Raw genomic sequence first — 23,069 nt, 5'->3', positions numbered from 1 at the left:
GGGGACACTTGGAGCAATGCTTTGATCGATGCTCAAAGTATGGAATCTTCCTCAACCTCAAAAAATGCATCTTTGGAGTCTCTTTAGGCATTTTATTGGGCCACATTTGTCAAGAATCGCGTGGTGGGGAGACTTCTTGAGCTGTTGTACCAAACACACACTGTATACACAAGAGAAAGCTCACTTAAGAACACAAGAAGAGAGATGGAGGCCAAAACGTTTTCTTGCTAATTTTTCTTCTTCTTCCACACACTATACAATGCACACAAAGTATAGATAAGATACAACATAAAGGAAAGTGGCCTACTAAGTCATAACCGACTACATTAATCGACTGGCGCTATGTCTTTGCCAGCTGTAGGTAAGTGTAACAAACTAAATATAATAAGTGATAAGTCAGTGGCCATGTGAGTATCATAATGACCACCAACGTGCTAAGTGTAGATGTGCGGACCCATCTAGCCAGGTGTTCCATCATCAATGTTCGCACGTGTTGAGCTTGCCATCTCAACACTCCCCCTCAAGCTCAATTCTATCTCTGCAACTCCAAGTAAGCTTTGGAACTTTCGAAGCTTCTCTGCACCCAATGCCTTTGTGAAAATGTTAGCTATCTGATCCTGTGTACTGACATATATTAAGTCAATCTCTCCTGCAAGTACCTTCTCTCTCACAAAGTGGTAGTACACCTCAATGGGTTTTGTCCTAGCATGGAACACTGGATTCCTAGTTAGCTGTATGCTGCTCATGTTGTCACAATGAATGACAATTGGACCATCTCCTTGCATGTCCAAATCACCTAATAACTTTTGTACTCCCATGCTGCCATAGCAGCACCTCTATACTCAGCCCTCTATACTCGATAAAGCAAATGTAGGTTGCTTTTTGTTGCTCCATGTAACTGCTGCACTACCAAGGGAAAACATGAATCCACTTGTAGATCTTCTTTCTGACATGCTACCAGCCCAATCTGCATCTGTGTATCCAAAGAGCTGTACGTCCTTACTTGCCTCATAAAAAAGTCCATAATGTAAAGTGGACTTTACATACCTCAATATACGTCTAATTGCATCCAAATGAGGCTTTCTAGGCATCTAGATAAACTGACTGACAAGACCAACATCATAGCTCAAGTCTGGCCTTGTGATAGTCATGTAAATCAAACTCCCTACTATCCTCTTGAACATAGTAGGGTCCTCTATCTCATCCCCAATATTAGCACTCAACTTCACATTTTTCTCCAATGGTACTGAAAGAGGCTTACATGTTGTCATACCATACTTGGATAACATATCCAAGCCATATTGCCTTTGGGATAGCCATATACCATAATCACATCTAATCACCTCAATACCAAGAAAGTATCTCAGCTCACCCAAATATTTCATCTCAAACTTCTTCTTCAAGAAGTCCTTAACTTCAGCTTCAAGAAGTCCTTAACTTCAGCAATCCCATTGTCACTTTCACTTGTAATAATCAAGTCATCCACATAGATGACTATGATGACCAAACCTGCATCTCCCTTTCTCACATAAAGTGAGTGACCAACATCAAAAATACAAAATCCAATATTGACAAGATACTCTCCAATCTTGTCAGACCATGTTCTAGGTGCTTGCTTGAGCCCATAGAGCACCTTCTTTAACCTGCACACATATGTGGGATGCTCTAAATCCTCACAACCTGCTGGCTGCTCCACATATACTTCTTCTTGTAATTCACCATGCAAGAAGGCATTCTTAACATCCATTTGCTGCAAACTCCAACCTTTGGTTGCTGCCAAGGCAATCACACACCTAACAGTTGCCATCCTAGCAACTGGACTGAATGTTTCATCATAATCTATGCCATATGTTTGAGCCTAGCCTTTTGCAAACCAGCCTAGCCTTATACCTGCTAACTGAACCGTATGCATTATGCTTGACTTTGTAAACCCACTTACAACCAATAGCTTTCTTACTTTTAGGTAAGGGTACCAAATCCCAAGTCTTATTGGCTTCTAAAGCAGCCATCTCCTCATCCATTGCTGCATCCCAATGAGCATGACCAACAACATCCTCAAAATAAGTGGGCTCAACATCCTCAACTAGTTTCACTATATAAGCATAATGGTGAGCTGCATAACCTTCAAAACCAAATCTTTTAACAGGGTATCTGGCCCTACTAGATTTGCATACCATCGGATCACTCAATGGAGCCTTTACATTACTATGAGCTCTCTGTACACCTGGTGTCTTGACTGAAGAAATGCCAAGCTCATCATCCAAACTCTCCGAACCACTAGAATCTCCATCAAATCCCAAATGTCTGGTAGATGCATCATTACCATCCAACACTTTCTTCTTTCTTTTGTCCTTCCTTGCAACACTTATAGATCCACCTGAAGGTGTGGGTCTACTCCTTAGTCTCCTAGACCAGGGGCTCACTGTAGGTGTAGTACCAGATCATATTTCTGGTCCACTAAGACTCCGTGATTCTTGTTTATCTTTCTGTACATAGCTGTCTTGATCGTTATCATAATCCAAAACATCACTAGCAAGTGTATATCAACTTTCCATCTCATCAAAGATAACATCCCTGCTCACTCTGAACTCACCTGTGATGACAGGGTTATAACAACGATACCCTTTCTGCTCTAAAGAGTATCCAATAAAAATACATTTTTCTGCCTTTGGATCAAGCTTCTTCTATAGCTCATTTGGCGCATGAACGTATGCAACACAGCCAAATACCTTCAAGTACGATACATCAGGCTCCTTGCCAGTAAAGCATTCTTCAGGAGTCATCCCATGAACTATAGCTGTGGGAGTTCTGTTCATAATGTAGACAGCAGTATGGATAGCCTCAGACCAAAAATGTTTTGACATATTCTTTTCAACCATTAATGCCTGTGCAACTTCTGCAATATGCCTGTTTTTTCTTTCTGCAACACCATTTTGCTGTGGGGTATACCTGCAAGTAAATTGCCTCTTTATTCCATGAGTTTCAAGAAACCACTAAACTCATTAGAGAGGTACTCTCCCCCTCCATCAAATCTCAAGCATTTTACTTTTAAGCTTGTTTTTGTTTCAATAGTCGCCTCAAAAGATTTGAAGTGCTCAAACACATCACTTTTTTCCTTCATGAAGTATACCCATAACTTCCTTGAACAATCATCAATAAATGTGACAAAGTATTTGTTGCCACCAAGAGATACATTTTGTGTAGGCCCCCAAACATCTGTATGCAATACATCAAGTATTTTTCTACTGACTTCTCTATCATGCAAGAAGGGTTGTCTTGCCTGCTTACCAAACTCGCATGCTTCACAGACTTTATGCAATTTTGCAACTCTAAAAGAAGGCAACCCTGTAATTAATCCTCTGGACTGCATTAATTTTAGCCTTTGCACATTTGCATGTCCAATACGTTTATGCTATATTTCAATATTTGCAACTACTCCTTTTCCTTTAGCATACATAGTAGCATCCATTGCAAGAATTCCAACATCTAAACTGAACATTTGGCCAACTCTACTTCCTTTTGCGACCAACTTGCACTTATCATTAAAGTCTTCTACAAAGCAACCTTTTGCATTGAATCGGACCTACAATCCTTGCTCTACCATTTGGCCAACATATACTAGATTCTTTGTAATTGATGGCACATGTAATACATATGTTAGTCTCTTTGTCTGGCCATCATACAAGGACAAGGGAACCTTTCCAATGTGTGAAATTGGGTGGCATGAATCATCACTCATCTGCACATAACCTGGATTTTATAAGTCTTGCATCTCTCCAAACCATTCAACATGACTAGTCATATGATTAGATGCACCTGAATCGACATACCATACATCATCATGTGTCCCCTTTCTTGTAACTACATTCATCATATGCTGCATAACAAACAGACGCTCATTTTTGTCTTCATTGTGTCTTGAAGACGATGCATAGTTTCCTTGCTGCAATTTACCACTACGAATATCATCCTTCTTTGCATAGCAATGGGCTGCAATATGGCCTATTTTGCCACAATAATGTCAAACAATAACAGAATTTCAAGAACCTCTATTCTGCCATCCACTTCTTCCTCTAGAGCTCCCCTTGCCTCTAAAGTTTCCTCTACCTCCAGAACCTGCATTTCACCCAATTGTTGATTAAACCTGTTTTACTGGTTATCGCCAGCATGTCCCATACCACAGCCTCTCGAAGAGGATCTACCACGTCCCCTTCCTGAACTCGAGTAAAATGCTTGGACATGTTCACCATTTCTTTTAGATGAATCACCCTGCATGTTGATCTCTTCAGTGATCATGAGAGAGATCAGCTCATCAAAATCTGGAAATGGCTTCCGTACATATACTGAAGTAACAAATGATTTCCATGCCTTCTCATTGTTAAGGCCACTCAGAGTGGATGAAACCAAATCATCATCATCCGGCATTGCATCAATCATTGCTAAAGCATCTGCAATGCTCCTCACCTTCAAGACATACTCATTGACAGACTTTTTCCTTTCTTTAAGGCATTCAACTCTTGCTTGAGTTGAATCTATCATGCCTTTGTATTTACTGAAAACATGCTCTTAAAAATTGTCCAAGCTGCATGTGAAGTTTCTGCATTCCTGATATGTCCTAGCATAGTATTATCAATAACTGTAGATAGCTAGTACATTACCTTTTTGTCTTTCGCATTCTACTCTTTCCATGCTTTTAACTCATCTGTAGTCAGAGGGATACCCAGCTATGGCTCCTTTTCTTCACTTGAAACAAATTCATAAAGGCCCTTTCCTATGAGGAAGTTCGTCACACGGAACTTCCATGAAGGGTAGTTTTTCTTGTCGAGCTTCTCAATAATGGGATTTCCATAGTTCTCTGCCATTATCACAAATAAGGATATAACATATCAAGCTAGTCTTCTGCAATCTTTCACAATACGTGCACAGCAATACACCAATCAACCTTTTTCACTGATTGCTCAATAGTACATGTAATCTGCAACTTGTTTGTAGATAAACCTTATGTTTGCTTCCTGCAAACACCTCAAAAATTATAGATTCGCAATCTATAACCTGCGTACCCACTTTTGGTCAATATAGCCGAAATCGCAGTGTATCCTCCTAAACCTTCTGTCCGCAACCTTGCAGCTCTAAAACGGGGCCTGAAACGGCCTGAAACGCCCAAAATAATTGTGGGCAGGCCCTAAAGGGCTTGTGTGCAGAATATATAGTGATTTGCTTGCACACCAAATCTCACAGCAATCTAAGATTTTTGCTTGACCCTGTTTCCGGTGCCTCCATAGGCAGTATCCAAGAGAGAGAGTGGAAGAATGGAAGAGCTTCTTACCCGTTGCTTGCTTGCTTGAACCTTGCTTCTTTTCCTTCACTTCAGCCTTCAAAATCAGCCTCTCTCAGTGGTACGGCTCTGATACCATGTCAAGAATTGCGTGGTGGGGAGACTTGCTTGAGCTGCTGCACCAAACACACACTATATACACAAGAGGAAGATCACTCAAGAACACAAGAAGAGAGATGGAGGTCAAAACGTTTTCTTGCTGATTTTTCTTCTTCTTCCACACACTATACAATGTACACAAAGTATAGATAAGATACAACATAAAGGAAAGTGGCCTACTAAGTCAAATAGTGCATAACTGACTACACTAATCGACTGGTGCTATGTCTTTGCCAGCTGTAGGTAGGTGTAACAAACTAAATATAATAAGTGATAAGTTAGTGACCATGTGAGTATCATAATGACCATCAACGTGCTAAGTGTAGACGTGCGGACCCATCTAGCCAGGCGGTCCATCATCAATGTCCGCACGTGTTGAGCTTGCCATCTCAACAACATTATCTTCACAGAAGGAATAACAATAGACCCCACCAAGATTGAGAAGATTGCAGCCCTAATTGCACCAACTAATCTAAAGTATCTGAGATGATTTCTTGGCCATATGGGCTACTATAGGAGGTTCATAGCAAATTTCACAACAAAGGAAGCTCCCTTCTTGCATAAACTCTTGAGAAAAGTTAGATAGATAACTGTGAAGAAGTAGTGATTGATAAGAGCACCCATCATCTTGCAACCTCCTGATTGGGGTAAGGAATTCCATCTACGAATTGATGCATCAGTTAAAGGGCTAGGTGTAGTTCTATGTTAGAAAGGCTCCTCAAAGTTGGACTAACCAATTTACTATGCAAGCCAAAAAGTCATTGATAAGAGAGGAACTATACAATGACAAAGCTCTAGTGCCTTGCAATGGTGTTCACCTTGGAGAAGTTTTGACATTACCTTCTATCAACACATTTCAAAGTTTTACATGGATCATGATGTTTTATCCTTCTTGATGAACAAGGTAGATGTAGATGAGATGGCTCCTTTTGTTCCAAGAGTTTGATTTTAAAGTGATAACTAAACTTGGTTGTTCCCATGTCCTCATGTTGATCATCTATCGTTAATCCCTTAAAATGATGAAGGGGATCAAGATGATCTAGAACTTTTTGATGTAGCTTTGTTTTTGGTCAAGATTATGACCCCATGGCATGCAGACATTGACAACCTATTGGTCATACAACAATACCCTATTTTGGTATCTCCAACAGAGAGAATAAGAAGAAGATTTAGTTGGAATTAGTCCTCTACACCTTGCTAGGCAACAATTTGAATAAAAAGGGTAAAGATAAAGTGTTGCGGAGATGTCTTGAAGGAAAGCGATTGGGATTGTGTTGAAAGTATGCTACGACAAGCCATGTGGTGGGAATTTTGCGAAAGAAGTGATAGCTAGGAAAGCTCTACTCGTAGGATATCAGTGTTGGCCAACCCTCCATAAATATGCTTATGATTAATGTGAGCATTGTGATGCTTGTCATTGAATGAGAAAGCCACAAAAACCAATGCAATGCCACTATAGCCTATCCTTTCCTTGAAGCCATTTGAGAAATGGGGCATTGACTTCATGGGCCTAATTGAACCTCCAAGCAGAAGAAAGTAGAATAAATATATTTTGAGATATACTGATTATATGACGAAGTGGTATAAGGCAAAAGATCTCAAATGAGATGATGGCAATAGTGGGCTTTGTTCCTATATGAGAACATAATTACCCGATTTGGTAGTAAATGATTGTGGTACTCACTTTCTAAACAAGATCATGGAAGAGCTAATAGAGATCTAGAAGATCTACCATTGCAAGTCCACACCCTATTTGAAGTCACCAATCGTGTCCTCTATTTGATCCTCACAAGGATGATCTCCACATATCACCATGATTGGGATGATCAACTTACAAAATCCCTCTGGGTGTACAAAACCTCTCATAAGGCCACAACAAGCCAAACACCTTTTCAGTTGGTCTATGGGATAAAAGCCATCTTTATGTTGAGTTAGAATTTTTCTCTTTGCCAGTGGCCATCATAGAACCATTAGGAGATGTCAAGTCCCTATAGTGTTGTCTCCTACACTTAGAATGTCTCAAGGAGACTCGTTGGATGGCCTTACAGCACACAAAATCTACATAGGTCCGATGCAAAGTCTACCACAACAGCTTCATCAAGCAAAAATAATTCAAAGAAGGGATCTTGTCCTTGTGTATGATTTGTGCTTTGGCAAGTTTCCTAGAAAGCTTTAATAGCATTGGATGGACCCTTACAAGGTATTTGTAGTCAACCCTAATGGTTGTATATGTAGATACAAGATGTAGGTGCCTATGATGATCCCTTTCTGATCAATGGCTATCTCCTAAAGAAATATTTTTCTCCTAGGAACCTTGATAATCATAGGTGGTAGTCTCTTTCCCCCTTTGGTATCAATTCTTAATGTTTTTTATGTTGCCTTTGATAGTCATCATCATGTGGATTCTATTGACAAAGTGATTAATTTCTTATGTATCCTCTATTCTAGCTTCTACCCCTAATCTATTTTCTTTTCTTCCAATTCAACAAATGTGCCATGGTTGGTTCTCAACACTGGGATTCTTGTTATTGAAAAAGAATAAAAAAAGGGAAAAAAGAATTTTGCTCCTTGCCATACTAACGTACTCTTCAAGAGAAGGTGGAAACACCTTTGTGAGTAGGGACAAAGAGAAAAAAAGCAAATAAATTGTTATGGGAGAAAAAGAAGAAATTCCCTATCATAACAAGCCTTCTCTAAGAAAAGGTGGCAAACATCTTTGGGTGGGAAGATAGATGCGGAAAAGCTGGTAACACCCCATAGTATAGATTAATTGACTCATTAGTTGAACTCTCCAAGATACGATTTCAAAGCCACCTCCCTTGGTACCCTGTGTCTTGTCACTTTATAAAGCATTTGACTCCTTCAGTAGGCAGACGAAAGCTTCTATATCCAAACAAAGATCTTGATATATTGACTACCTCCTTGGGTAACCCTCTTCATCAGTAGACATTATTCATTGCCATCAAACAAGCTCAAGCTGATCTTCAACGACAACCCCCTTGAGTGACATGAGCTTTCATCTTAATAGGATGGGAATGTAAGAATGGGTTTCCCTATGTATTCATCAACATAGCGTGAGATAGAGCGTGGGATAAGTGACCAGTCCTTGCCCTTTATCAAAACGGTTTACCTTGATAATTTACTGGTATTTCAATTATTGAGAATTGGCGATTTTGGACCCTTCTTATTGAGAGTAGCGTGTACTTTGGATTTTCCATATTGGATTCCATTGTAGGATCTTTATCATTACTGACCTCCTTTAGGTTTATTCCAGCAACCTTTCCCTTGGGATCTCGGTTTTTCCCGTGAAACTGACCTTGGTGGTGGATGTGTGGGCCAAGCTTTGGGCACTGCCTCTTGAAATGTCATGGTTTCTTGCAATAGAAGCACCTTGGAGCCTCATTACTCTTTCTTATGGGTACAAAGTTTCCCAATGCATTTGATTTGGCTCTCATCAATTCGTTTGGTTGGTACTGCCCTTGGGCTCTTTTGCATATCCTTGGAAGCTACCCTTATTATGATTGTTTTTGTTCCAAATTTTTCCATTTCTTGGCCTTTGTTTGATCTCGTAAACTATTGGAGCTGCTTGAATCAATGCATCCTGTAAATCTGATGGTCTCATTGACTCAAGGTGCGTACTCAGTTGTGGATTTAGACCATTGCAAAATTTGGATATTTGCAGTGAAATATCCATCGTAGATGCATATTTTAGAAGTGTTATGAATTTGGAGAGTAAGATTCTAGGCTTAGGCTTATCTACTTTAGGTTGAAAAACTCATTCATCTTCTGGGCTTGATATGTGGGTGGAAGGTATCTCCCACGTACAACGTTCTTAATCTTGTCCCAAGTGATAGCGTTTTCGGATGTTCTTTGGTCCTTGCACCATTGTTTCTACATCTCCTATGAGTTTTAGTTTGGTAATCATTGATTGATTTGATGGTGCAGTCCTTGCAGCAGTGAAATAGTCTTCTATAGATTCTATCCATGTTTTTGCTTTAGTTGGAATATCCCTCCCCTTACCATCAAACTCCGATGGCTTGTACTACTTGAGAAGAAATTTCTTCTCTTGAGCTTCTGTAATATTGAGATTCAGGGTGACGTTCTGGGAAATTATGCAAATTTTATGATCAATTTTCTCTCCAACCATATTTTTTAAAAAAGATGGCGTAATCTAGCCCATTAATTTAGGAAGGGAATTATGTACTACTTGGCCTTTTGATAATGATCAGGGTTTACACTTCAAAAGAGAGTTTTAATTTCAATCAGAATTTTTTTTCATCAAACTAATAATATCTTCTCACTATTCGTGATTAATAAGAAGAAGAACGGGTGGAAAAAAATAATTCTTTATGTTAATAGGAAGGGAATACATTATCCGAGTAGTTTGGGAGATCATATTATTCTTGGAAAATGTTTTTCTACCACAATCTAGGCATGGCATTGCGATACATCCATTACATAGTTATTAGAATTTTGGGAATGGATATCCAAAAATTTATATTTTAGGGGAAGATTAGGCAATCCATCTTTCTTGTAGTTGTGATTACTGGAGCGTCCTACAACCATGACTCGATTAGCCGATATAACCTTTGTAACCTCCTCATAGATGTACCGGTTTAATTTGACTTGTCATTCTCCAGTGAACATGTTTGAGTTTACTCTAGTCTCATAGAAGAGATAGATCTTGACAACCTTAAGGGTTTCCATCCACCTTAACCTCTTTAAATTATTCTAGAGGTAAGTAAGACGGTTCGCATCAATGTAAGAATACCCTCCCACCATTGTCTTTTGTAATACAAGGGTGAAGGATTGTATATCTGATCTAGTTTCTCTAGATGAAAATAGAGGAGTGCGTTGCTGATATAAACATAACTTGGAAAATCAAGAATCATTCCCAAGGTTTGTCTTTCTGCCAGAAATCAAGAACATATACTACAAGAGAAGATTTTCACAACTCAAGGGAAATATATTTTATGTTGTAATTATAACTAGTTTTTTTTACTTGCGTCGTATCCTATATCAACATGTGCTTTGATACCAACTGTAATGTGCCCGCCCAAACTACTTCTTCCTCGGTGTTATGTTCTTAGTAGCCCATCAAGAGATGTCATAGAGAACGCCGTCCAGGATCTTGATGAAAACCCTTAGAGTTTGCTAACTAGGCTCGCTTGGGTCTACCCCATAGTGAAAGTTCCAGCAATTTTCACAAGAATTGACATGAGTTTTTTGGTTAAATCCACTACTAATGGTTGATTACTATCAATGGTTTGAGTTTCCACTCTTTATAGAATTTCCTGACTAAAACAAGCTTACAATATGCTAGGCTCAAAGTGAATGGGAGACTCTCTTCCCATGGTTCTAAAGTGATACAAGTCAGGCTTTCTGATATCTAATGGTCTATTAAAAATGTGATTTTTATTCCTTCTTAGAAAAGATCTCGGCTCACCGAGACCACCCAACCATAGGTTTGGATTCGTCAAGGGTCCATCCTCCCATTTCCCTCGAGAGAGTATTTTTAATTATATAATTACCCACCACCTTAGATTCAACATATAAAAACAACTTCTTTGATTATCTCCTAATACAAATTTGTTGCATGCCTTTATTTCACGACATAAAAACAGAGTAAAGCAATCCCTTCTCAATAGTTCCTTTAAAAATAACTTTTTACAATGTTTTTTGTTCTAGCTAGAAATGATGTCAACTCGAAGGGATTATTCTCTCCAAGTTTAGTTCCTAAACTAGTATAAAAAATTCAAGGATACTATATGGAATTCGAAGGGTAGTTGGTAGTTTGTAAGAGCCTAAGGATTATATGACCAGAGCCCCTTGGTATTCTCATCTCCTCCTACCAACTAGAGTTCCCAATTGTAAGAACTTTTGCACCATGATTTGTCTACACTCACTAACGTGAAAAAAAAAGAAGACCCCTTTGAGTAGGTTTTATCCACGTTGGTGTTGGGGAGGTCTAGCACCATCAAATAACACTGCCTCGGTTGGCATTCTTTGCTCATGAGAATACTGCCTCAGTCTCGTGGTGGTTTATACCCAATCATCCATCTTTTAGCTTGATGATTTTGGAAAATATTAGTACCTAACTTACAATCACAAACATCTTATTTCGAATGCATTATACATAAACTTTTAACAAGTTTATTTCCAAGACAGATCTTTTCTTTCCAAAGATAATAATATCAATTCAAAACTTAGCCTAAGTGGTAATACCTTCCAATAATCTTCTCGGATTTCCCCTTCCTCGGGATCTAGTTTGGATTGAATCTAAACAATATTTCTATTTTTGAGAACAACTCCCTTGATGGACTTTTCTCAATGGAGTTTTGTGGTTCCTTGCCTGCGAAAAAAAAAGAGAACTTGGTTAGTTTTATTACAAAAATTATTCTTTTGACGATTTCATCTCAAGGTCTTTTATATACCAAGAATTAGCGCCCATGATTATCCATTAGAGGGTTTGTTAGATCAATACAAATAAAAAATATTAAGTCTTTTTAGGAACACATCACCTTCCTTGTACTTCTCCTTGGTACATCTTGTACACACCCAAATTGTCCCTTGAAATTTGCGGTAAAAAATTCATTTAAATATTTTATGCACAAAATAAATAAAATCTTATTTTATGAATACAGCTTTTTGTTGCCAACTCATGGAATGATGGCCTACTAGCTGCCTTTATATCAAAATATAGTACCTGGGGATTCATGATAAGTGCTTGGTTGATGGTATTTGCAGCTTTGTTTGTAATCCCAATATGCGTCATTCCATTTGTAGTGGTTGCGTCCATAGTGTTATTTGGTAGCTCTTGCCTCTACGACCTTCATAACTTTCTTCTTCGGGGCCATGGTCTTTAATCACAAGATTATAGAGGGTATTTTTGGCGAGAGAGCTTGGGGTTGTTGCAATTGGATTGATGGGAATTTGATTGATGGGGGGGATGGCGATCACTAGGAATTTAGAAAAAAAAATCGACTAGAGTCTTGACTCCATAAGGAAGTGGGGATAGAAGGGATAGGGGGATTTGATTTCATGTAAGAGATGGGGAATACAGGGGTTAATAAGGGAATAAAAAAATGGAGAAAAAATACCTACTACATTGGCAGGTATATAAGATGTAAGGGACTTGAAATTTTTTTTCATCATCAGATTATAATAACAAGTCTCCTTCATCTTCTCTCCCTCTCTCCAACTTTCATGGATTCCTTCCTTCCTTTTCTATCTTTCTCTCTCTTCTTGTAGTCTTTCTCTCTCCTCATCACTCTCTTTCTCTCTCTTTTGCTTCTCTTCTTCACTCTCTTCTGCACTCTTGTCTTTCATTTTTGTCTCTCCCAGTCTTCTCCTTGACAAGCGGTATCAGAGCTTCTCAGGTTCTTGATCCAATTAGTCATATTTCGTTTAGTTTCTCCTTTTTAGTCTCACAAATCCAATAACTTCTGGTACACATGCACATACAACATAACAGGAAACAGTAGAGTGACCAATGGACATTTCCACAAAGAAGACATGCAATGTTGAAGAATCGAGAGGGGCATTGAAATCCTCAATGTTACACCTGAGTTGAACTTATTAGCAATATTATTCACTAGATGGGAGTAGCGAGCATCTACATCTACCCTAGGCCTCAACAATGGACTATAATAATTAGTCCCGAGGTCTGAATAGGGTGATACAAAGTTGGAAGCCTTGAAACCTCTTGAGGCTGGGATTCTAGAAAGGTTGAGATTTTGGATTTTCATACGTATAATCTCCGCTCACAAGCTGAGGCATGGCTCCAAGACCTAGATAGTTGTGTATTGTTAACATGTACGAATGCTGCATATTTGACTGGAAACTAGCCTAGTGGTTATGCTTGTTGGGAATAAGTCCAGATCTTTGGCATCTGAGAGTTGTGTCTATAGACGATGGCTAGGCATTCTTAGAAAGAGAGAATTTGTACTTCATGGAAACATCTGCTTTGGAGTCAACAAATGTAGAGAATGCTTTTACTCAAATACTTACACAAATCTATAGGGTGGTGAGCAAGAAGGCTGTTGATGTTAGAGATCCTCTCCAATGATGCATCTAAAAGAATGTCTCTGGGAGGTTCTTGGGTCTTGGTCAACATTGTGATCCTCTCTTCTAATGTTTCAAGCCTCTTGCACATAGTTGGAGAAGCATCAAGATACACTAACGGATAGAAGGTATACTGGGGTTGGAACTGTTTGACATTCCCTTATATTGAAGGTGCTTTGTGTGAGATTTGTGGCTGGGAGCCGAATGTTTGCTGCTACAAGTGCGCCCATTAAACACTTGATGGATACCAGACACAATACCCATGAGAACAGCCTTAAAAAGTGCCACAATGCTCATGAATAATATAGTAATAGGCTGCATCAGTGAAGGATTGCGGATAAGAACATTTCTTGAGGAAAAAAATGGCTAGGTGATCTATCTTTCGAGATTTGGAGTCCTCCAAAAAAGGGGGCAGAAAGAAGAGGACTGGTGAAGAAAGGGGATGATAACAAGCAAAGGAATCTTGCTTTTGTTTCTTTATATTTGCTTATTGGGGTGAGGCAGCCAATGCTCAATTTCTTCCAAAGTGTTGGATTACACAGTACAACAATACTTTTTCTATTGCAAAATTTTCTGTATAAAACCTAGGAGTGCATGCTTATGCTTAGTTCAAAGAAGGTATCATTGGCTTAGACTTGAGAAAAAAAAAGTAGGTCAATCAGATCTTCCTAGCTTAAGTTACGAGCAAAATACATACATGTGGTCTAACGGCGGGACTGCACCTAACCATGGCAGGGAATAGGGGAAAAACTAAGGCCAATGAAGATGTTCAGCAACAAATCAAGGATGCATAAGAACCAAGTATTGAGAACAACCCTAAAATGGATTAGGAGGAGTATCCTCATGACATTGGAAGCCTTAGTGCTCTTAATGACACTCTATGTAGGCATGAGACAAGGCATAATGAAAGACATGAGGCTATTTTTGAAAGACAGGAGGTTGTACTTGTAGGCATAGAAACAAACACAGAAAATCATGCTGAGATGATGAAGGAAATGCATCAAATGAGAGCCACCATAGACACACTTAATGCCAATTTCTCTAAATGGTTGGAGATTCAACTAAAGGGAAAAGAACAAGAAGATCGATCACGTGTACATGATGAAAGAACCACTTTTCCATCAGTTAATGCAAATTCTCAGAGCATTTTAGGAAGAATGGGTATTCCCAATAGTAGATTTGAGCTTGGCGATCCTTCTCATAGGCAAGAGGACCCATTAGGGAATGCATCATGGGGAGATTCTTAGCTTCCATTAGCCCCCATACCTTCAACAAGGTTTCAACATTCTTTTGGAAAGAATCACTCTCATAATAGTATCACTTTTGGCACTCTGAATGATCAATTTTAGTTGGGACAATTTGGACAGGCCACTCCTCATGAACAAGAGCTAAGAGATAAGATTATATTCTCTAAGTTTAATGGCCAATCCTCTTCCCCAATTGAATTGGAAGAATGGCTTTCAAATATTGAAGAATACTTTTATATTTTGCCAAGAAATGATGGCCAAAAGATGCACTTTGCCATGATCCACTTGGAAGGATTTGCTCATATGGGTGGCAATATATTAAGAGGGAAAATCAACAAGTTGATACTTGGGATGAATTTAAAGCACTTATGGTTCAAGTTTTTGTGTCCCACGTAGAGAAAGAGAATCTTGCTCGACAGTGGTACATCTTAGAGCAACATGGCTTGATAGTTCGGGATTACACAAATCAATTTCTTAATCTCATGATGTTTGTTGAGTCCATAAGTGATGATGCAAAGCTACATAAGTATATATATGGCTTGGATCCTCAGTTATTAGCTGATGTTTTAGCACAGTCACCTTCTGATCTGTTCAAGGCTATTGAATTGACTGAAAGGTACTCTTGTAAGTATCATAGGGATACTTCAAATTAGCCACAGTATGGATAGCAAAGAGGCTTGTCTCAACCATCTTTTGGGCAGCCTAGAGGGCTTACACAGTCCAATTTTGGACATCAAAGAGCTGGTGTAAAGTAGGGCCAGTTATGATGGTGCAAATATGCCATTTAACACCCCATAGAGTTCCCACATACCCAACCTTCAATGCCTCAAGTCAAATTAGTAACTTTAGGGCAGCAAACAATGGCAAGACTAAGAATAAACAAGGGGATAGCAAGAATAAGAATTCCTTAGGCTTTGGAGGTCAATGATCCATTCCCATAGGTTTGTACAAAGAAAATAAAGAAAATGGACTTTGTTTCAAGTGTGGGGAAAAGTACATAGCTGAACATGCTTCCAAATGTGCTTATAGAAATGCAAAGGCAAGAGTCCAAAGTATGTTGGTCTTTGAAGACTCGGAGGATGACTATGAGGATGTAAGTGCCTTTGTAATCACTACTGAAAATGATGAGACTGATGAAGAAATTGGGTAGGAAGAGTTCTTTGACCCTGTAGACATCTTTCCTTTTGACCTCGATGGTCACATATGTGTAGATATGGGTGACAAGAATGACTCACATGATGCTGCCACTATTTGCACTATCTCTCTGGATACTTGGGTAGGATCAAAGAGTCCTAATACTCTTCATCTTCAAGGAAATATTCATGGGAAAGATGTGTTTATCTTGGTAGATCGTGGTAGCACACATAGTTTCATAAATAGAGCACTCATGGATAGGCTAAAACATTTTGCCACTGATTTACAGCAACCACTGAGGGTGCAAGTTGCCAATGGGAGTGAAGAAATTAGTACTCAAATATGCTCGGCTATACATATTCAGCTTGCTGAAAATTGTGGGCAAAATGTAGACTTAATTGCACTTGACATGGGGCCAATAGACATTGTGTTGGGCTATGATTGGTTGAAGAATTTGGGCACCATTCCTATGGATTTCTCTTTGCTATATATGCATTTTTCTAGTGCTGGACAACTTGTTCACTTGCAGGGAATCCAAAACAGTAGTGAATATCAGCTCATTATAGCCAAACAACTTAAGAAAGAGTTCAAGAAACACTCTCAAATTTTTATATTGCAATTAAATAAGGAAAATACAAATCAGTCTAGCAATGTTCAAGATAATTCAACTTAAAGGCTCTTCTTGATGAGTACAGTGATTTGTTTTAGCTACCTATAGCACTACCTCCCAAGAGAGCTGTTGACCCCTATCCTTTGATTTGGAACCACATTCAAAGTTGGTGAATAGGCCTCCTTACAGGTTGTCAAAATGTGAAAGAGAAGAAGTGGCCAAGCAGGTCAAGGATTTATTGGATATGGGTTTCATAGAGCTTAGCTCACTTATTTTGCTTGTTAAAAAAAAAAGATGGCTCATTTAGAATGTGCATAGACTATAGAGATTTGAATAAAATCACAGTGAAGAACATATACCCTATCCCCAGGGTGGATGACTTGTTCGATGAACTGAAAGGGGCTAAATATTTCACAAAGATTGATTTGAGATCTGGCTACCATCAGATACGCATGCGTGAAGGGGATGAGATTAAGACAATATTCAGGACGACTGATCGTGGGCTTTATCACTTCTTGGTTATGCCCTTTGGTTTGACAAAATGCACCCGTCACTTTTCAGAGCCTAATGAATTTAGCCATTTTTATTCAGATTTGTGTTGGTATTTTTATATGAAATTCTCATCTATAGTTGTTCATTGTAAGCGCATCTATTGCACATGAGGCATGTATTTGTTGTACTTAGACATCATAGACTCTTTGCTAAGGAGTGAAAATGTTCCTTCATCAGACTAAGGTGGAGTATTTGGGTCACATTGTCAGTGAGGCAGGCATTAGAGCCTACACCTACAAATACCACGTCTTTGAGAGGATTCTTTGGTATCTCTTCATTCTACCGGCAGATTCATTCGACATTACACCACTATTGCAACTCCTCTCATTGATAGGCTGAAGAAAGAAGCATTTTTCTAGGATGCCATTGCAGATAGAAGCTTTAATCAGCTGAAAGGTTTGCCAGTGGGTGAGGTATTGGTGCAATATTGCTACAAGAACGTGGGATAATAGCTTTTGAAAGCCAGAAACTTGTTGAAAATGAGATGGTAATGAATGTTTATGATCAAGAAATGCACCATTACTTGTATGGAAGCAAGTTTAGAGTCAAGAGTGACCATAGGGTCCTCAATATTTATTATCTCAGTCCAACCTTACTCCTAAGCAATGTAGATGGGTGGCCACATTGCAAAATTATGACTTTGACATTACCCATACTCATGGGAAAGACAATGTAGTGGCTGATTAATTGTCTAGAATGTGGGCATGTAAAGTCTCTGCTATCATGGAATTGCATATCGATTGGATACACGAGCTTCAGGAGGCTTACCTATTGGATGCTAATTTCAACAATATATTTCAGAAATTATAGCAAGGTCAATGTATAGAAAACTCTCCATTTCAACTAAAAAATGGGCTTTTATGTCTAAATGGCAGGATTGCTATCCCTCACACTTCCCCATTCAAGCAAAAGATCATGTAGGAAATGCATTCATCACCTATAGCTAGTCATTTGGGAGTGTTCAAAACCTATGACAAAATTGCCAAGAGTTTTCATTAGAAGGGCCTTTGGAGAGATGTTAAAGAATTTGTCTTGAGCTACATGTCTTGTCAACAAAATAAGGACATCACATTAAATTCGGGTGGGTTGCTATAGCCATTGCCTATTCTCGAGGGCAAGTGGACTCATATAACCATGTATTTTATTAAAGAAAGGGTGGAATAGCATCTATGTGGTAGTGGATAGGCTCACAAAGGCATCTCATTTTATCCCCACTAAATCCCAAGTTACTGCATCACAAGTAGCCAGCCAATTTATGAAATATGTGTTCAAATTGAATGGTTTACCACTGGTCATTGTGCATGATCGGGATACAAAATTTATGAGCAATTTTTGGCAAGTGGTATTTAGTTCTATGGGCACTAAGCTGGCTCCCTTTATAGCTTATCACCCCCAAATTGATGGTCAAACAAAGAGGGTCAACAAATGGCTAGAAACTTATTTGAGACACTTTTGTCATGATGTCTAGTATGCTTGGGATGCATGGTTACATTTGGCTAAGTTCGCCTATAGTAACTCCACCTATGCTAGCATTGGAGTTTCACCTTTTGAGGCTTTATATGGGTATAAGATCCCTCTCCCCACAGTCATATTCAATGACAAGATCAATCCTCAAAGCAAGGAAGAATTGGACAAGATGTAGGCCCTACTTCAACAATGTAAGTTGATCTTAAAGAGAGCTCAAGCTCAAATGAAGCTTTATGTTGATGAGAAAAGACGGGACATTGAGTTCCAAGAAGGGGATTTGGTTTTGCTGAAAGTATCTAAGTCTAGGTATGCCACTCTTAAGGATGGATCCAACAACAAGTTAGCTCACAAGTTCTATGGGCCCTATCGGATTATCAAGCAGGTGGGTGACTTGGCTTATCGGATCATCAGTGAATTACTTAGAAGAGCTCCCTCCTATAGATGAAGAGGGTATCATCCAATACAGTCATAGGTCAAAGGGAAAAGAAGATGCACTCAAGATCAATCATGGAATACTTGATCAAATGGCAAGGATTACCCCTTCAAGAAGCCTCTTGGTGACCAAATTCAATCATGGAAGAGTTCCCTTATCTTATGGATGATAACTTGGCTAAAATGTAGTCAACGGGTAGCCTGTCCTAGTCCAGACAACTTGTAGAGACAAGTCTCTGTTTTCAACTAGATTTGATTCTAAATCATGGACAACACTTAATTCCATATATGGGCTGAAAGTACCCACAGTAAGCTTCTTTTCTGTGTCGAACACCCTGATCGAAGTTACCTATCAAAAGTTATTACAGATTTACCACAATAGGGTTCTATAGTAGATATCATGTTGTCCACTATCTGCAGCATTTAGTTCCTCCTTGAATATGGGCCAAAATTGGAAATTTCTTATTTCCTAATCATGCCCATACATCATATTGTATCAATGACCTAACATACATACACAACCCCCACATGATTTATTGAATAACCCCTTGTAATCATGCAGTAGAGTAGTACTCTGGATTGCCCTACCCTATTTTGTAATAAGTGTCCATTTTGTTTTTGAGGGCAAAAACCCTTGGGTGGGGATGGAATGTAAGAGACGGGGAATACGGGGGGAAATAAGGGAATAAAATAATGGAGAAAAAATACTCGCTACACTGGTGAGTATATAAGATGTAAGAGACGCCATTTTTTTTCATTACCAGATTATAATAATAAGTCTCCCTCTCTAGCTTTCATGGCTTCCTTCCTTCCTTTTTTGTCTTTCTCTCTCTTCTGGTTCTCTTATTCTCTCTCTTTCGCAGTATTCTCTCTCCTCTTTCTCTCTCTCAGTCCTCTCCTTGACATTCTAAGAGCCTACGAAGTATCCTCCTTGTCTTCATGATTGACAAGAATTCCCATCCTTGTGCTTCTCTTACTCCACTTCCTCTTGCTCTATACTCTTGAGAAGAGCCTCTTCTCTCTTGCTCAAGCCTCCAATGGCTCCTCATCATACCCTGTATTTATAGTTAAATTGAAGAAGAAGGGTTATGGCCAAGAATAAGAGCTCTTTGTGCAGGGTATCTTGGCAATCTAGCAATTTGGAAGCTTTCAAGATGCAATCTGATGCTTGCGATTTGATCTTTGAGGTTAAGAGAGGCTGCTAGAGATACCATGATTGCTTTGCTTGGCTCTTGGATGATCTTGCTTCAATCTAAACCTCTTGTTGAATTAAGAAGAGGGGGAGCTTGGTGGAGTCTTCTGCTATGATTGAGGAGGAGAATTCAAGCTTTTTCTCATGCTTTCAGGATCTCCAAATTTAGGAGAAATTATGCAACATTTTTTTGGTTGAAAAAAGGGGGGGCGATGGCCTGTTCATCGTCATCTTCTTCTTTTTTCTTAAATCTTAAAGCTTTAAAGCATAAAACTTTTAAACTTCCCTTACTTGCTAAGTTTTAAATGGGTTTAGTCAATTGTGACTTAGAACCCATGAATTGCATTCATGTGGTGATTTTCGTGAAGGATGGCTACAGACCCTATCAACCCTGAAAAGTGTCGGGTTACGAACTTCAGGCTGTTTTATTCAAGACTTTCTCTATTTTGATGGTCTAGAATTTTCCAAATCTAGGAAGTTGCAAAGATTGAAAAATAAAGTCAGAATATCACATCCTCTTCCCCTTAGAGGAATCGAGATGTCCTCATCTCAAATGCTCGTATTGTTTAAGGAAGAACCATACAGATGATATTTGTTATCTGAAGGAAATGCATGAAAGGAGGAAGAAAGACGAAGAAGCAAGATTCACTTTGTTGGAATCCAAGATGACCATCTAGGATATTGGACCAAAGCCTAGAGAGTTTGGTCCTTATTTCAGCCTAAAGAGGTTTCCCTCTCAGAGAGGACGACGATAGGCGGTGGTGGCCAAAGAAATAAGAAGTCGAGTGTTATAGATGTGGAGAAAAGGAACATATCTCGCCAAACTGTCCAAACCCTAGAAGGTCCATGTACTACAAGCCCTTATGCAATAGGTACAAAGGAGAAGGCCACACTACAAAATATTGTCGTAGTCTAGGTCGTGTGAAAGCTACCTCTAAGGCCCAATAGAAGACCCAAGAACCGACTTCCAATTTGGTGGAATTAGAAGTTGCCGCAATAATGCATGCCAAGGAAAGAGGACCCCTAGTTTCAAAAGAGAACATTCTCTCTGCCAAAATAGTGAAGTTCAACCTTTCCAAGGCGAAACAGAACAATGCAAAAAGTAGAACAATGAAGTACAGAGCATTGTAGAGCCACAAAGATAGTTCTAGAGACAGGACCAGAGGTCCTAGAGAAAGATGATGCCGAAGTACCTTTAGAAGTAGAAGACGTGCAGATGTTGCCACTCCTAGAAGAAAAAGGGAAGATAAAAGTGGGTGTTGCCCCATTTCCTAGCCGATTGAAGAAGTCCATGGATCCTATTAAAGAATATGACTTGATCAAAGACTTAGAGAGCTTCAAACCAAATTTGACACTTCGACAGTTTTCCTGATGTTGTCTCCTAGTCGAAAGAAATTCAAAAGCATATTAACAAGAAGAAGAGGCCTAAGGATTGCTTCCTCAATAGCAACCAAGTCCAACAAAGTCTCGGAGCCTATGAAAGAAACAAAAAAAAAAAAAAAAAAAAAAAAAAAAAAAAAAAAAAAAAAAAAAAAAAAAAAAAAAAAAAAAAAAAAAAAAAAAAAAAAAAAAAAAAAAAAAAAAAAAAAAAAAAAAAAAAAAAAAAAAAAAAAAAAAAAAAAAAAAAAAAAAAAAAAAAAAAAAAAAAAAAAAAAAAAAAAAAAAAAAAAAAAAATACTGTACAAACCTGCACAAAAACATGCCCTTCTTCTTCTTCTTCTTCTTCTTCTTCTTCTTCTTCTTCTTCTTCTTCTTCTTCTTCTTCTTCTTCTTCTTCTTCTTCTTCTTCTTCTTCTTCTTCTTCTTCTTCTTCTTCTTCTTCTTCTTCTTCTTCTTCTTCTTCTTCTTCTTCTTCTTCTTCAAAAAGGTAATGGATCTAGTTCCATTGAAGTTGTCACAGACTCTTCCAATGAGATAATCGATGGCACATCAGGAGACAAAGAATCCATCAAACGGATATTTCCCAAGAAAATAGAGGCATAGTCCATGATAGTGAGAACTATAAGCCAACTCCTAAAAGAAGAAAAGTCTTTGTCAATGGGTGAATACCTCCTGCCTGAACCTAAAATAACTTCTGAAGTCACCTTTGATAGCGAGATAGAAGCATGGATGTATTGTTCTCCCTGTTATATGGCCACAACATAGATAGAAATAGATGCAGGGTCAGAGCCAGAGATGGAAATAGATGTAGGAGTAGAGACAGACGCATGAGCAAAAGTAGAGGACACGACAGAGAGTCTGTTATTCTCTTACATAATCCCTACTATTAGACACAAAAATAGAGTTTGAAGAGGACAACGAAGACAACGGAGAAGAAGAGTATGAAAGTGAGCTGGAAGAATATATCCTACCCATCGAAGGCACAAATGAGGAAGAAGTTCTAGAGGCTACAGAAGCACAAGCCCCATGTTGTAAGACAGAATGAATTTGGTACCCTTTGGACTAGGTAATGAGTCACATCATATGCAAAATGTCCATAAGAAATTTATTAAGTAGAATAAGCCTTCCTTTAGCAGTGGCTCTTGTCACCCAAATCTACCCTTCTCAAGAGAGGACAATGAAGATGCACCTTGCCAAAACAACTACGAGTCCTAGCAACCCAAATAGAACTCAGGAGGTTCCTGCTATGTAACGTTCTTGGATGCATCCTTAAAAGATGAATCCTTGAGTTAAGAGATAAATAACCCTCATATAAGATCCGAAAAAACTCTAATTCCCTTTCAGCATACCAAGGAGCAAATTCAATCCCCACTAAAAGAGGAAGACAATTTCAGTGGAACCTCAGAAAGAGGAGACCACTCCCTCAAAAGAGTCAGATCTCTACCCAAAAGCAATGCGTGTGAGTGGGACCTTCATATGCCAAGTGGAAGGAGAAAATAAATTAACTTTCATGGATACTAATGGTATGGAATGTCACGTGAAGGTGGGTATCAATCT

Source organism: Lygodium microphyllum, chromosome 29 (assembly GCF_053477565.2).
Source record: "Lygodium microphyllum isolate KBCC chromosome 29, Lygodium_microphyllum_v1.1.10, whole genome shotgun sequence".
Lineage (NCBI taxonomy): Eukaryota > Viridiplantae > Streptophyta > Polypodiopsida > Schizaeales > Lygodiaceae > Lygodium > Lygodium microphyllum.
Note: the sequence above shows the minus strand (reverse complement) of the source record.